Source organism: Condylura cristata, unplaced genomic scaffold (assembly GCF_000260355.1).
Source record: "Condylura cristata isolate star-nosed mole 26May11 unplaced genomic scaffold, ConCri1.0 scaffold00033, whole genome shotgun sequence".
Lineage (NCBI taxonomy): Eukaryota > Metazoa > Chordata > Mammalia > Eulipotyphla > Talpidae > Condylura > Condylura cristata.
In genome coordinates this window covers 8,244,615-8,258,925 of record NW_004567134.1, presented here as the reverse complement: position 1 = coordinate 8,258,925, position 14,311 = coordinate 8,244,615, and the positions used below count along the sequence as shown (strand labels likewise).

General features: G+C 35.3%; 1 protein-coding gene across 3 annotated transcripts in view; it reads right to left on the bottom strand.

Moving 5' to 3' along the window:
- The window catches only part of TBC1D5 (TBC1 domain family, member 5), a 365,130-nt gene that overhangs the window by 280,813 nt on the left and 70,006 nt on the right, over window positions 1–14,311 (bottom strand). For all 3 annotated transcript variants that reach the window (XM_012732149.1, XM_004692291.2, XM_012732150.1), the window contains exon 3: window positions 2,015–2,166. The gene's annotated coding sequence lies outside the window, so the exon portion shown is untranslated. The remainder of the gene's footprint in view (window positions 1–2,014; window positions 2,167–14,311) is intronic.

Genomic DNA, 14,311 nt, shown 5'->3' with positions numbered 1-14,311 from the left:
CTCTTCTGCTAACTCCTTTTATCCTAACCCCATTAGTTAAATCACCCCAAGACCAGGGTGTTAAATCTCCTCTAGCTATGCATTTCTGGATTGCATTAATATTACCCTTTTAAAAATTTCAGGAACAATTGACAATGTCCACAGTTGTTCCTTCATCCAGACCTCCTCCTTGCACTCTGGACCATGTTATTCTCCTTGACTTCTCCACTGCATAAACATCTCCAAATTAACAAGTCTAAGATTGTATTTCTGACTTTCTCCCCCAAACGTAATCTTTTATAACCTCCCTGTTTCATTAAAGGAAGCAATCTTTCTTGTTTCTGAGACCAAAACATTACTGGAGTGATTCTTTGCTCCTCTTTGTCATAACTCAAATTCAGTCAATCAGCAAGTCGTGCTGGTCAAACCACAATCACCTCTCACTTCTAACCTTCAACATGGCCTTTCTACTGCCTGCTCCTTTAAAGTCAATTCTCAACCCAGCATACTGTAAATCTGTTAAACTATAAACCCCACAATGATACTCACCAAGGCTCTCTATCTCACTCAGGGTAGAAACCAACTGCAGTCTTTACAAGTCACGGCCATAATTGAATCCCTACTACTCTCCTCTCACGTTGCTACAGCCACACTGACACCACCACCCCCCTACCACTTCCTAACCTCAGCTCATCCTCCCCACCCCCACCGCTGTTCCTTGAATGGCCAGTGACATCCCATCTCAGGGTCTTTGCACTGCTTTTCTCTCTGCTGGAGAAGCTCACCTCCTCGCCACCTTTAGGTCTTCCCTGGAGTGTGGCCTTCTTGTGAGGTTCTTCCTGACCAGCCTATGTGAAATTTCCAATCTCTTCCTAGACTCTGAACTTCTGATCCTTCATCCCCTGCTGTACTTTCCTACACATCATTATCTAACACACACATATGTTATTTAGCTTGCTTCTTGTAGGTCTCTTCATGCTAAAATACAGGTTAATTAAGTTAAGAATTTTCTCTTATTTTCAACGTGACATATTTAAAACAATTTTTAGTGAGTAAAACAGACTTTAAATTCTCAGGAGGAAAAAGGAAAGTAGAAAAAAATTAAGCAAAATCTTCAGAGTTTTTAAAAGAATGACTTATCTAACTAAATTTTTAATAAGCTGTGAGAATAAAAGAAAAACATATCCCATATACACGACTCAGAAAAACTCATCTTTCGCCATTTAGCCTCCTGAAACTCTATTTGAACTATGATAACAGGGTACAAGAAATACTGGAAGTAAATAACATCATGAAAAGAAACCTGAGAATGATAGTTCAGCAAAAAGCTAAAAAAGTTCTAAAAAATATAAAATAGAAGGTCCACATTAAATAAGATAGTTTTCAAAACAAAATAACTTTTTAAGGTATCATGTTGTGACTTAGAAGGCCAGAAGTACAATTGTGGTGTACACAGAGCAGAGACCTATGAACATTAAGCAAGAGAAAAAAAGGGGGTGAGTATAATTTAAAACCCTAGCAAAATTAAAGATGTATACACACATATGCAAAAAATGTGGATGTATGAAAGAAAATGAAGTGTGGCTTTTGAGAGAATGAAGGAAAGACATCCTTTATTCTGGATAATAGTATCACCTTAGTATCTACCAAATAATGCTAGAAAGAAAACAAAATTAAGGAATACTACATTGAGAGATAATAGCTATATAAAAAGTACTGGATATTTCTCTACAACATACTTTGCTGAAAGCCTATTATCATTATCATAAAATCTTCTGATTATCTAAGAAATAGGAAATAATAAATGTTGGCAAGATAAGGACAAACTGACACCCTCTTACATTGTTGGTGGGAATGTGCTTGGTACCCTGATCGTGGGCATAGCAGCCTCCACATCTCATCTTTGCGCAATAAATTTCTGTTGTTTATAAGCCACCCGGTGTATTTGATTCTTGTTATAAACCAAAGGATTAAGGTAATGAAAACCAAAGGTATTGAAAATATTCAATTTTCAAGTTTAAATAAACATACTTACCTTCCACAAGTAGCTTACTAGCCCCCAAAACTGATTGACATGTGAATATGCATGATGTTGTTCTAGCTGGCAAACAGGAAGTAAAGAAGAATCAAGGTAGAGATATCAGCTGAGTTTTCCTTCAACTGAACTTCTAAAAAAACAGCAAGTACCTAGAAAAATAAATAAAATCATTTCAAATAATTCTATGCCAGAAAGAATGCTAAACCAGACAAAGAATACAACAGGCAAGCTAAAAAACAAAATGTAGGCCCATAGGGACAAATGTTAGCCTACACATTAATCACTCTTTTTGTCATCTACTTTAACTTGTGGAATAAAGTAAATTATTGTATAATACCTCAATAAAAAGCATTATTAAGCAAACCCCCTCACCCTCCAATATAAAACAAATCACTTGTTATAAATTCCATCGAACATAAAAGAGCTAAAATAGTGAACGCACCACATTCTACCACATAGCAAAATTATACCAAGTATTTCAGATGACATAAATTAAAAAATGGAAATTTGACATTTGGAATTAAATGTGAAAACAATTCCATTGAAATAGATGTCAAAGAATTAATAAAATATAATGCTGTGATACAGTTGTATTAGTATGGCAAGTAAATATTTGTGAAGTAAAAATTAATTTCCATGGCAGTTTTGCCTAGAGATAAAGAAAAATATCTGATCACCTTCAGTAATATATTTCCACAAATCATCTGTACAGATAACTCTATTCAAAACTACAAGAATGACAAATGAATTTATTCAATAGCTACTCAATAAAAAAATCTCTTAATAATAAATCACTAAGCATATTATCACTCTTAGCTAGAATTTTATCTTGATTAATTTACTTACCATAACCAATTAAAAGTTCATTGGGGGCCCTCCCTGGTGGCTCAGCAGGTTAAAGCACAGCACTAAGAATCTAAAGCCACTTCAGCATGAGTTCAATTCCCGTCCCAGGGGTGACCCATATGGCACAGCAGACCTCTCCTGACCCACCCCCTGCTCCCCTCAGGAGTGAACTTATAAGTCAGCCTGTTCTGCTCCCCACTCTCTCTCTAGTGAATCCTTTCACTGTCCCTGCACCTCTGGCCTGTACCCCAGTTCTGTATGAATAAATAAATAAATCTTTAAAAATATATATTTAAAAAATTCATTGGTAGCAACATATGTACAAAGGTACAGCAGTAGCTAGGAAATAAAATGTAAAACAAACATAAGTCAATAATAGACCTGAAAACTACTGAGATACCAAAAAAATTACTAAAAACATGTTTTTAGCATTATATACTACTATAACTAAATAAAAAGGTACAATTTGTACAGAAAACAGAAAATTGTGGCATTGATTTCTAGACACATTTCCTGAAACTGTTTTATGATCTTGTATAAATGTTATCAAGGTACTGATATTTTTTTTAGTTATATAATAAAAATAATTTATTATATTTCGACAGAATTTCCCAATTTTAACTTTCAAACTATTCTGAATAATTACACACATTACTAAATTATATAACATATATAGAAAATACCTATATATTGTCAACAGCTCCTTGAACAGAAATATATTCACACAGCTTTTCTGTATCATTGAATCAAAAGTTGCTATACTACTAAAATAACACATATCTCTTTCAGTTTTCCCTTGTAATAACACGGACTGTTTTTATACTTTATGACTCCTTACCATGAAAGATATTCAAATATTTTCAACTACTCCAACACATGTGAGTTTGATGAAAGGTCTTTATATAGTATCAATACATTGTCATACAACTATGTCGCTGCTATTCAGATAATTATGGCTATTTTGTCAGAAAGTGCATCAACACGGAAAAGGTGGCCCTGTAAGCAGTGTCCTAAAGTTGTCATCTGTTCTGCTTCTAAAGACACACCTTATGAGGTCTGTTTTACACTTCTTACACTGCTAGGCTGATAATTTACTTTCTTGTTCAGAAGGACATGCCCAAATGACAGGGCTCACTGACAGAATATCAGTGAAACCAAAAAGAAGGGAAAAGAAGGAAGACTTTCCGTAAAGTAAGACCATGTGAAATAACCAAACTTCCTCCGTAAATCACATATGGAAGGAATGTTTGCCACAATCTTACTGAAAGGATATACCAGTTCTTTTTCTAGTTATTCTCTTAGGAAATGCATAAATATAGAGAAATCGAGAAATAGATATACACATGAACATATAAAAATTATTGTCAGTGTATAAGTTACGGTTGCCCTGGGACTGCAATAATTTAGGTAACATCTGTTTTCATATTTTTCTAATTTTTCCCCTAATTAACATGCATATTTAACACAAATGCTCAGACCACCTCTTTTTTCTGCTGATTGTGTCCCTTTATTTTTTAAGTTGTGCACTCCTAGTGAGAATTCTGGATAGATGGAAACCAAAATCTTATTGAAAGCACTAATTTCAAAAATGTAAATACCAGTAATTTAAAAAATATAAACCAATTTTTAAGAAAACACTGAAGTCTTAAGAGTTTTCACAAGAACATTTCAATCACCAACAACAGTCATGGAGTAAATTACAGTCTGAACACCAAAAAAGCAACATAAAAGCTTAATTTCAATATTATATTAATCTTTAATTCCTTTTAACTTTCCTAAGAGCTGAGAAAACTATTAAAAGATATATGACTTCTTGTTTTCATAAGTTTTAGTAGTTCTTAAAAATTTTTATGCCTTAGTAACCTAAACAAGCACACTCATCTATATCAAGAAGCTTTAATCAGCTGTATCTTTTCTGGATTATGTAATATTAAGGAAAGTGCAAAGGTTTTACTCTAAAACTCATTTAGACATAATCAACTTCTGAGAAGCTTATTCTGTAATGAGAAATTAAAAATACTAGTTATTTTTATTTTTAATAGAAAAAGCAGGCACATCAAACAATGCAAATTAAATACTCCCATGTTAACACGTCACTTCACCTGTCCTTAACCTCATTTAATATGTCTTACCTGTTGTCATGGATTTCTAGGTCTCTGTAAACACTAAAAGTGTCTTAGTCCTCATGGGACTTACATGTTACTTGGGGAAGTTGACAGTATTCAATAACCAAGCAAATATGTAATTGTAAACAAAGTTAAATGCTATTTATAATTTGGGAGAAGCATGAGATTTTATAGCAGAAGAACTGATTTTTTTCTAGAGATAAGCAAAGATTTAAAGAAACAGGACTTAGAATGAGCTCTAAAATATATTTCCCTGTTTGGGGAACAATGTCCACAATAGTTAGGAGAAATGTATGAAGTCAAAAGGAAAAGTAGAGATGCCAGTCACAGCTGAAGAGGAAGCAAATGTAAAATTAAATGGGGCAGAAACACCCAGTAAGGTCTTTAAAGAAAGTAGAATTGTATACAGAAAAAAATACCATAGTTGGTTGAATAATGGAAAGGGGCAAGAGAGGTTTAAGAATAGTTAGGTGCAATAATCACTTAGACTAAGGGAAGCAGAGTTTGGTATTAAATTAGATATTGTGGAGGATGCAGAGAGATAGCAATTCTATTCTAGAACTTGAGTAACTCTGGAAAAAAGAATAGCAGTTAGAGAAAAGAGTCCAAGTTTAGAGTTGGACACCGCTAGGGGCTACATGTCAGCAAAATACACCCTAAGCATTTCAATGTAAACATCTGGAGCTAAAGAAGGGTCTGAATTAGAGAGAAAAAACAAACAAACAAACAAAAAAACAACAACAGCATTTACCAGGATATGGGTAGTTACAAAAAGCAAAAGCCAAAAAAAAAAAAAAAAGCACCTTTATCCTTTCCCCAAAGGATAACTTCTTCACATATCCTTTATTTTCTGTACTTCTGAATATTATATACCACAGCAGAACAGGAAAACACATACTTCATTATTTGACAAGCTCATTTAGTCTACAATTGGTTATCTGTAAGAGTAGTGAACTTCTCTTAAGTTGCTGGATAATATCATTAATTGGAAAGTCTAGTCTGGTACATAACTATAAAAATATGAAGCACTCTAAAAATGCCATTTTAGGTCATTAACCCATTCAATGACTTTTGAACTTAATAACTGTCAGATCCATTTTTCAGATGAGGACACTAAAGTGTAAGGAAATATGTATCCATAGTGGCCATGAGTCACACCTTCAGCTCAAAGTTGTCTGACCATGTTCTTGTCACTGAGGAAGTGTCAAGTCATGGGACCACAGAGTCTAGACAGTCTCAACTGTTACACATGGTGCCCTGATTTAAAGGCAGTGAAGTGTAAACACTTGAGCAGTATGAATTCCCTTAACATTTAACATTATAACCCTTTATAGAACCAATGATGCCCCTCCCCCCCAAAATAGATAGGGTATAAATCTGTCTCTCTATTTTTGTGGTATATTAAATGGTTCCAGGCTCTGATTAACAGACCAAAAGATGTTGGGTCGAGTCAGTTCTGAGAGTTGGCTTCTGACACTGTGATTCAAAGTATCTTAAACGCTGTCTACATGCCAGGTGAGAAGTTAGAGAATTCCAAAAAATATGGTTTCTCTATGGAAGTTACAGAGTCAACTAATTTCGAGATAAAAAAAAAAAATCCCTTAAGCTTTTGTTAGTTTGTTCATTTCGTAATATAAAGGATGGGGCATTTTCAAAGTAAATATCATAATAACACAAATCTGAAATTAAACAATCCCCTTCTTTTAAGTATCTTCCCAAAACTAAGATAAAAATAATGAAGACGCTATTTTAAACTAAATAATTTGGAACCTTAAGCCCTGCCCATAATTTTATTTTATAGTCTAACTTCTCAGTTCCAGACATATTAAATTAGCCCACATCTCATTAACTGTACCTCTGCCTGTCACCTTTTATCTAATAAATACTGCAATATCTCTTGCTCAAACTGTGCAGCAAGAAAAACTTGAACCATTGCACTGATAGAAAAGTATGAAAAGCAGTCACTGTTCCAGATCTGAAAAGCTGTAATTCTTAGAAAACAGGAGAGAACACTATAAAAGTGAGCAAAAACAGAAAATAAGCTCACTGTACAAAGGACTCAATACATTATTTTTGCTTTATGGTTCATGATTTCCCTATCACTTTACTATCAAATACTGAACCTTTATTAATTTTGTTGCTTATTAGCTTGTTCTCAAAAACAAATAAAGGAAATAAAAACTGGCTAAGGTTGCTAATTATTAACAGTATACAAAAATAGCTAACGAATGTCACATCAAATCAAAATAAAATTCCTATTATCTCAATAAATGCTGCAAAATCTTTGATATTAATGTTATCCATTTGATATTTGGCATTAGCCATGCCACACAATTCAAACACACATTCAGTCGTATACTCTGAGACCCACCTACATTAGAAAACTCTGGAATTTTTCAGTACCACAAATATTATGAGAACTCAATTACAGGGAATGCATTGAATAACATACAAAAAATATCTAATTAACCTGGCATTTTTATCAAATGAAATCCTACTCAATAGCAATTCTGAGTTTTGGAGCTTAAAATACCATTTTAATTAGTCCACAAAAATTTGATTATGTTTAGAAGAGTTTCTTTGAATAGTTAAAACAGGACTAAAATATTTCCAAAAGGAAATATTAGTCACCAGAGAATTTGATCATATAGGACAACTAAGTTCGCCACTTATTTATAAACTCAAATATCAAATGGGAAGACATTGATATCAAAGGTTTTGCAGCATTTATTGAGACGATAATAGGATTTTTATTTTGCTGATTTGATGTGATGTTCTTTAGCTCTTTTTGTATGAAGTTTAAGTTCAGGAAAATGCACTTCATTTTGGCAAGGCCAAAACAGAAAATATTGACATGTATATATTAACATGCTCAATTACAACATATTTTGTAAGACTTCTGTGAATTCAGCAATAAAAGCAAACAAACAATTCTTAACATAAACACCTAAAAATGCAGTAATAGATGTTCCCACGATAGCAGACTTTCACAAAAAGATGACCAAATTATGGTGACTGCTGAATTACACTCTGGGTAAAAAATGATAAATCATACAAGCCTGTGCTGTAGTTCCAGACAACATTTATTTTGCTAGAATCCCTCTTCTAAGCTATGGAGTCCTCAGTAATTTGTACCTTTAGAACCACTCATTCCCATGTCTTTTGAACAACAATGTAGTTTCACCTTATTACAATGTCACCCCCTACTATAAACACTTACTATCTCTTAAATATACAAACACTGCAGCTCTCCTAACTAGTCTCTCGTTTGCAGTCATCACTCTTACCAAGTACTACAAAAGTAATTTCAGTTACCTATGAACACTCAATGGCCACCCACATCCTTATTCTTGCAATGAGGATTCTTGACAATGTAGTAGTAAGGCTATTTTTAATCTTATATAAATGTTTCTACTTTATGCAAATAAATAGAACATCTCTATTCCTTATTGATGATGTTTCTTCTGATTGAAAGGGCCTACCTTTCTTTTAAGTAGGCATAACCAAAGGGAACAGAACATCAACAGAACCTGATTATACAGGGGGTAAGTGATGAGTGAAAAGGAAGAATCAGGGATATATCTCTCTAGTTTATATAATTGAATATAGGATGATACAAGTCACTTAAATAAAACCAGAAGCATCTCAGGGAAGTGGTTAGAACTTACATTGCAAAGCAACTTTGACATCTCAAAGTGGAAACAGATACGAGATAGACAGATGGGCATACAGATCTTGAGCTCAAAAGACAGATAAAAAAAAGATAATATTACTCTCAGAATAACTACAAAACAAGGAATAATTTAGGCCACACAACTGCTTAGAAAGCTAAAATAAAGTCCAAAAGGAAGACAGAACAGAATTTATTCTGTTAGGATAAATTAGAAGAATTAGAAGGCAAGTAGAGAAGGAAAAACAGTACCGAACGGGAATGACCAGAAAAATGTGATTTTACCGAAACTAAAGAGATTTGTACATTTAGAAGAAAGCGTGTTCTGCAATGTGGAATGCTACTGGAGGGAAAGCAGGATGAAGATACAGAAAGAAATTCATTAGATTTAATAACACAATGGTCTCACCGGTGGCCTCAGTTTTAGCAATGGAAAAAGTAATGAGTAGTTTCTTGAGGAGTGAGAGTGGTAGTGAGAAAATGAAGGTGAAAAGCTGGCAGAGACAGCCCTTTAAAAAATTGGCTATGAAAGGGAAGAGGGATACCATGGTGGAAATTACATGATAATACACAAAACTTCAAATAGTACATTAACTCTTGGCAGTTCTACATTTTCTCCCGCTGGCAACTATAACATCACTCATTCCCACTAAAATCAAAAATAAGGCAAGGCTGCCCACTATGCCACTACCTTTTTTTCTAGAACTACATTCAATGAAATCACACTTGAGGAAACCATTAGAAATTGGGGAGACGGGACTGCTGTAATTGGAGAAATAAAACCATTAGAGAAAAATATAAAGGCAAGAAAAACTAGAAAAGAAATAAAACTATTACTGTTCACAGATGATCTGATGGCATGCCTAGAAAATTCTAGCAATAAATCTGGAAAAGTAGACTAAAACTCAAGAAACTAAAGACTTCAACAAGGTAGCAACATATAAAATAATCATGCACAAATCAATAACACTCATACACAGAACTAAAACCTAATAAAATAAATAATGGATAAGCTATTCCCATTTAAAAGAATAATGAAAAAGATTAAGTGCTTAGGAATAAATAGGATCACTCAAAACTTAGAAGAAGAAAACTGGACATTTAAAAAACACAGAGTAGGTCTGAAAACTGAAAAGAAATACTATATCCTCACTTAGGACATTTCAACATCTTTGTATCATAAGTTACATTTAGGTTTGAGTCAGTGAAAAGATTAATGAGCTTTTTATATGGGCTATAGCAGAATCATATAGGTTTAAAACTGGATACTGAAGTGCAAAAGAAAAAGTTCAGGAAGAGCGAGGAAATCTGAGGGAAGAAAATCCTATATATCACATTAGAACATTCCACAGAGGGCCCTCCCTGGTGGCTCAGCGGGTTAAAGCACAGCACTAAGACGATGCTAAAGCCACTTCAACACGAGTTTGATCCTCAGCACCAGAGGTGACCCACATGGCATGGCAGACCTCTCCTTACCCATCCGCTGCTCCCCTCAGCAGTGTACTTCATCGATCAGCCTATTCTGTTCCCCACTCTATTTCTGGTGAATCCTCTCACTGCCCCTGAGCCTATACCCCAGTTCTGTATGCATAAATAAATCTTAAAAAAAAAAAAAAAACATTCTACAGATGTTAAAAGATACTAGAAAGAAACTATGTCGGAGTGTCAGTGACAGAGAAAGGGAATTAAGGAAGGGGTTGGGTTCAGAGCAGGAAAATCAGGATGCAGCCAGTAGGAGCTCAATCCCGCAGTCAGGGAATAATTTCACTGTGCCAGGGTGTCCCATTTCAAATTCAGGTTCCACTGGTTTTGTATCATTCAGGGTACAGAACTAATCTCTCCTCCTTGAAAAACTCCCAATCCTGTAGTGCAGCTCTGTCATGGACACAACTACTAATGCTGTTTTTCTTGTGGAAATAGACTGAAGTAAGTACTGAATACATGTGGATGAGGCAATGGCTGAATTTTCTACGTTGAATAACTAACAAAACCATTATGTAAAGGCTACTCAGGCTGCAATAAATCCTGTAAAAGGAGAACATCCAGAAAAAAATAACAGATCTAAAATAATCAGTAGAGAAGAAACTTTTGGCATTAAAGAATAATAATTGTGACATACACTTTCAAATCAATAATGTGTACAATTTAAACAAAGGTGGAAAGATTTGAAGAAGCAATGAACTGCCAGGTTGTTTTCCAAAGTGACTGCTCCCTTCTGCAGCCCCACCAGCACATATGAGAGTTACTCAGAGTCTCAACAACACTTGCTCTTATCAGTCTCTGTATCTGTAGCCATCCCTAGGGGGAAGTGAAATAGAATCTCATTTGCATTCTCTGATGGATTGTGATATTTATTTAACCAATGTGTGGCAAATGCTTTACTTTTTCTTTTTTTTTTTAAGATTTTTTAAAACTTTATTTATGCATACAGAACTGGGGTACAGGCCAGAGGTGCAGGTGTAGTGAGAGGATTCACCAGAGACAGAGTGGGGAGCAGAACAGGCTGACTGACGAAGTACACTTCTGAGGGGAGCAGTGGATGGGTCAGGAGAGATCTGATGTGCCATGTGGTCACCTCTGTGGCAGGTCACCTCTGTGGCCAGGGGTTGAACTTATGCTGAAACGGCTGTGTCTAGCCTCCTAGTACTGTGCTGTGCTGTGCTTTAACCCACTGCACCACCAGGGAGGGCCCAACGTTATACTTCCTTATGTGCATAATGGAAACTGTCTTACATCGGTAAATTGAGTTTCCAAAATGGAACCATAGTTCTATACAATATGAATGTCATGGATGGGGTTAGATTTGTATCTGAAAGAATGCAAAGTACAATGACACAGAGTTTAGGTTAATAGCAACAATAAAACCTTGTATGGTTCTGCTATATGAACAGGCAAGCCAATGAAACAACAGAAAGTACAGAAATTGATTCAATATATGATATCTACCATCTGATAATAGTGAATAGTCCTTTCAATAACCAGATAGACATTTGGGGGAGAAGGGTTATACAATTCAATCTGTTCCTCACAGCATACATAAAAACAAACTCCAAATGAGGCCCCTCCCTGGTGGCGCTGACGGTTAAAGCACAGCACAAAGATGCTAAAGTCACTTTTGCATGAGTTCAACCCCCGCCTGCCCTGGAGGAAATCCACATGGCAAAGCAGACCTCTCCTGACCCACCCACTGCTCTCTTCAGCAGTGTACTTCGATGATCTGCCTGTTCTGCTCCCCACTCTGTCTCTGGTGAATCCTCTCAACACCCCTGCACTTCTGGCCTGTACCCAGTTCTGTATGCACAAATAAATAAATCTTTAAAAAAAAAACTCCAAATGAAATCGGAGATTTAAAAGTAAAAAGAGAAACTATGCTTTAAAAAATCTTGAGTTTCTCCCATAACCTGAGAATTTATAAATATAGAAGCCTTTCTAACTAGAATGAAGCTATAATACAAAACTTCTACATGACAAAATATACCAGAAGCAAAATCAAGGAGAAATGACAATAAATTGGGAGAAAACATTCACAACATATTATTACTGATAATGGTTGATATCACTAAAAAACTCCCAAAACTGAGGGGTGGGACAGAAGTGGGGGAAGGAGATTCAAACAGAGGTTCCTGTTACTAAAAAGAACCCATGTCATAAAAGACAAAGGCTATGAAACCAGTTCAAGCTAAAGAAGGCTGAAGAGAAATGAAAACTAGATGTAATACTTAAGGGGGAAATACATAAAGAATATTATGGGTCATCTGATAAATTTAGAATACAGAGGACAAATTAAAGCATTGTCTCAGTGTTATATTTACTTAAGCTGTCACTGTACAATAGCTATGGAAGAGAATTATTTGAATGCTTAGGAAATGAACAGTGAAGAGCTTTAAGGGACAAATGCAATGTCTGGCTCAAATAATCCAGGAAAGTAGGGGGAGAAGGGGACAGGGGAGGGTGCCGCTCAAGAGAGGAAGGGGAAATGTCCATATCATAAAACAAATATGGTAAAATATTAAGAATAGGTGAATAAATCTGGGTAAAGAGTAGTCTAGTCTTAGAAGTCTTTCATAGCTCAAAATTATTCTTAGAAGTATGTTTAAAGCCAGTCTTTTACTATTTTTCCTATCATTCTCGTTCTCATGTTACAACTGGAGATAGTAAGGCCTCATGTGAAATAACTAGAAGGTTAGCATGTTGTTTTAAGTCTACAGTCTATCACTGATTTCAACTATCATAATCTTCTGCATTTTGGATGCTAGATTTAGCCTCACCTTCAGCTCAAAGATTCCGCAGTTGCTTGGCCTCTCCTAGTGTGCTACATTCTCTCCTGATCAACTTTCCTCTGCATCCCTTAACTGAAGAAGCCCATCATTACAGTTGCCTCCTATCTCTGTCATTTCAATATACAGTATTTTGATTGAGTTTGTTTTTTACAAATCCCCAGAAAAATTCAATGCTCTGGATTCTAGCTCACCTATATTTACCAGGATGTGCTATATTCACTTCAATGAGCAACTAGAAGACAATCCTGTTTTTATTACCCTTGTTTGTCCAAGGCCAAGTACAGGCATCAATTCTATATCAGGGGTTTCAATAAGCATTTTTTGAACAGTATGTTTAACATGGTCCATTCCTCCTGGTTTTCCTCATTCATTGCAATATGCTCCATTTCCTCCCGTCCATCTATCCCCTCAATCTGACTTGGATCAATTTAACATTTACTTTCTAAAGATGCTTTTTCCATCCCCAAAATATCTGTCATCATCCCAAGCCTAGAGCACATATCCAAACCAAAAAATAATGTTGAAGAAAAGTATGCTTGATATGGTATAACATGATGACAGTATCAAAGGTTCTCCTCATCTTTTCTTTTAATTAAGAAAAATAAATATTGGAGAGAAACCAGTTTGTGCATATGCTAAAGGTTTAAAAAAATTAAAAATACTATGGTGAAGTAAATGTATTAGATGGTAAGCTGAATTAAATGATACCTGGCTCTCAAGTCTTAACAGAAATCAATGTATATTGTGATTTTCCTAGAGGGGTACAATTGACTATGAGATTATTTGATGGTAGGATTTCTTTAAACAAAGAAGCACCTCCTAGGAAAAATGCACCAAGAATACACTTTGGAAGTGTATTTTAGATAGCTAAAAGAGTACAGTGTGGCCCACACTGTTATTGGGAGAAATTATCATAGCAGAACTTGATAGGACATTTCCATAGTCAAAGAAAAGACATGCTATGATTCCAACTGCAATTACTTCAAGACCCAATCCTTGGGTCTAGATCAAACACCTGCCTCCTTCAGGACCCCACTAAAATTCTAATGAAGCTTCACTGCATCCTCCAACAGCAGAAGTGCAGGTAAGCGGCTCCAATATCAGTATCCCACGATGAAAACAAACACCGAGCAAATTAGAGGTTTTGAACTAGAATGCATTACAGCAATACTTGCCAACTGTTAACCATACAAGTTATCCAAGAATTTTCATAAAAATAAGGGTTCTGAGTTAGTAGATATGAGGTTGGGACTGGTATTCTGTACTGTTTAGCAAGCTGTCGTGTTACACCAATACTGCTGAACGTGGACCAGGACAAGAAGTTGAAGACCCTAATTTTGATGTATCCAATGGCTGTCTTCCACACTACTTT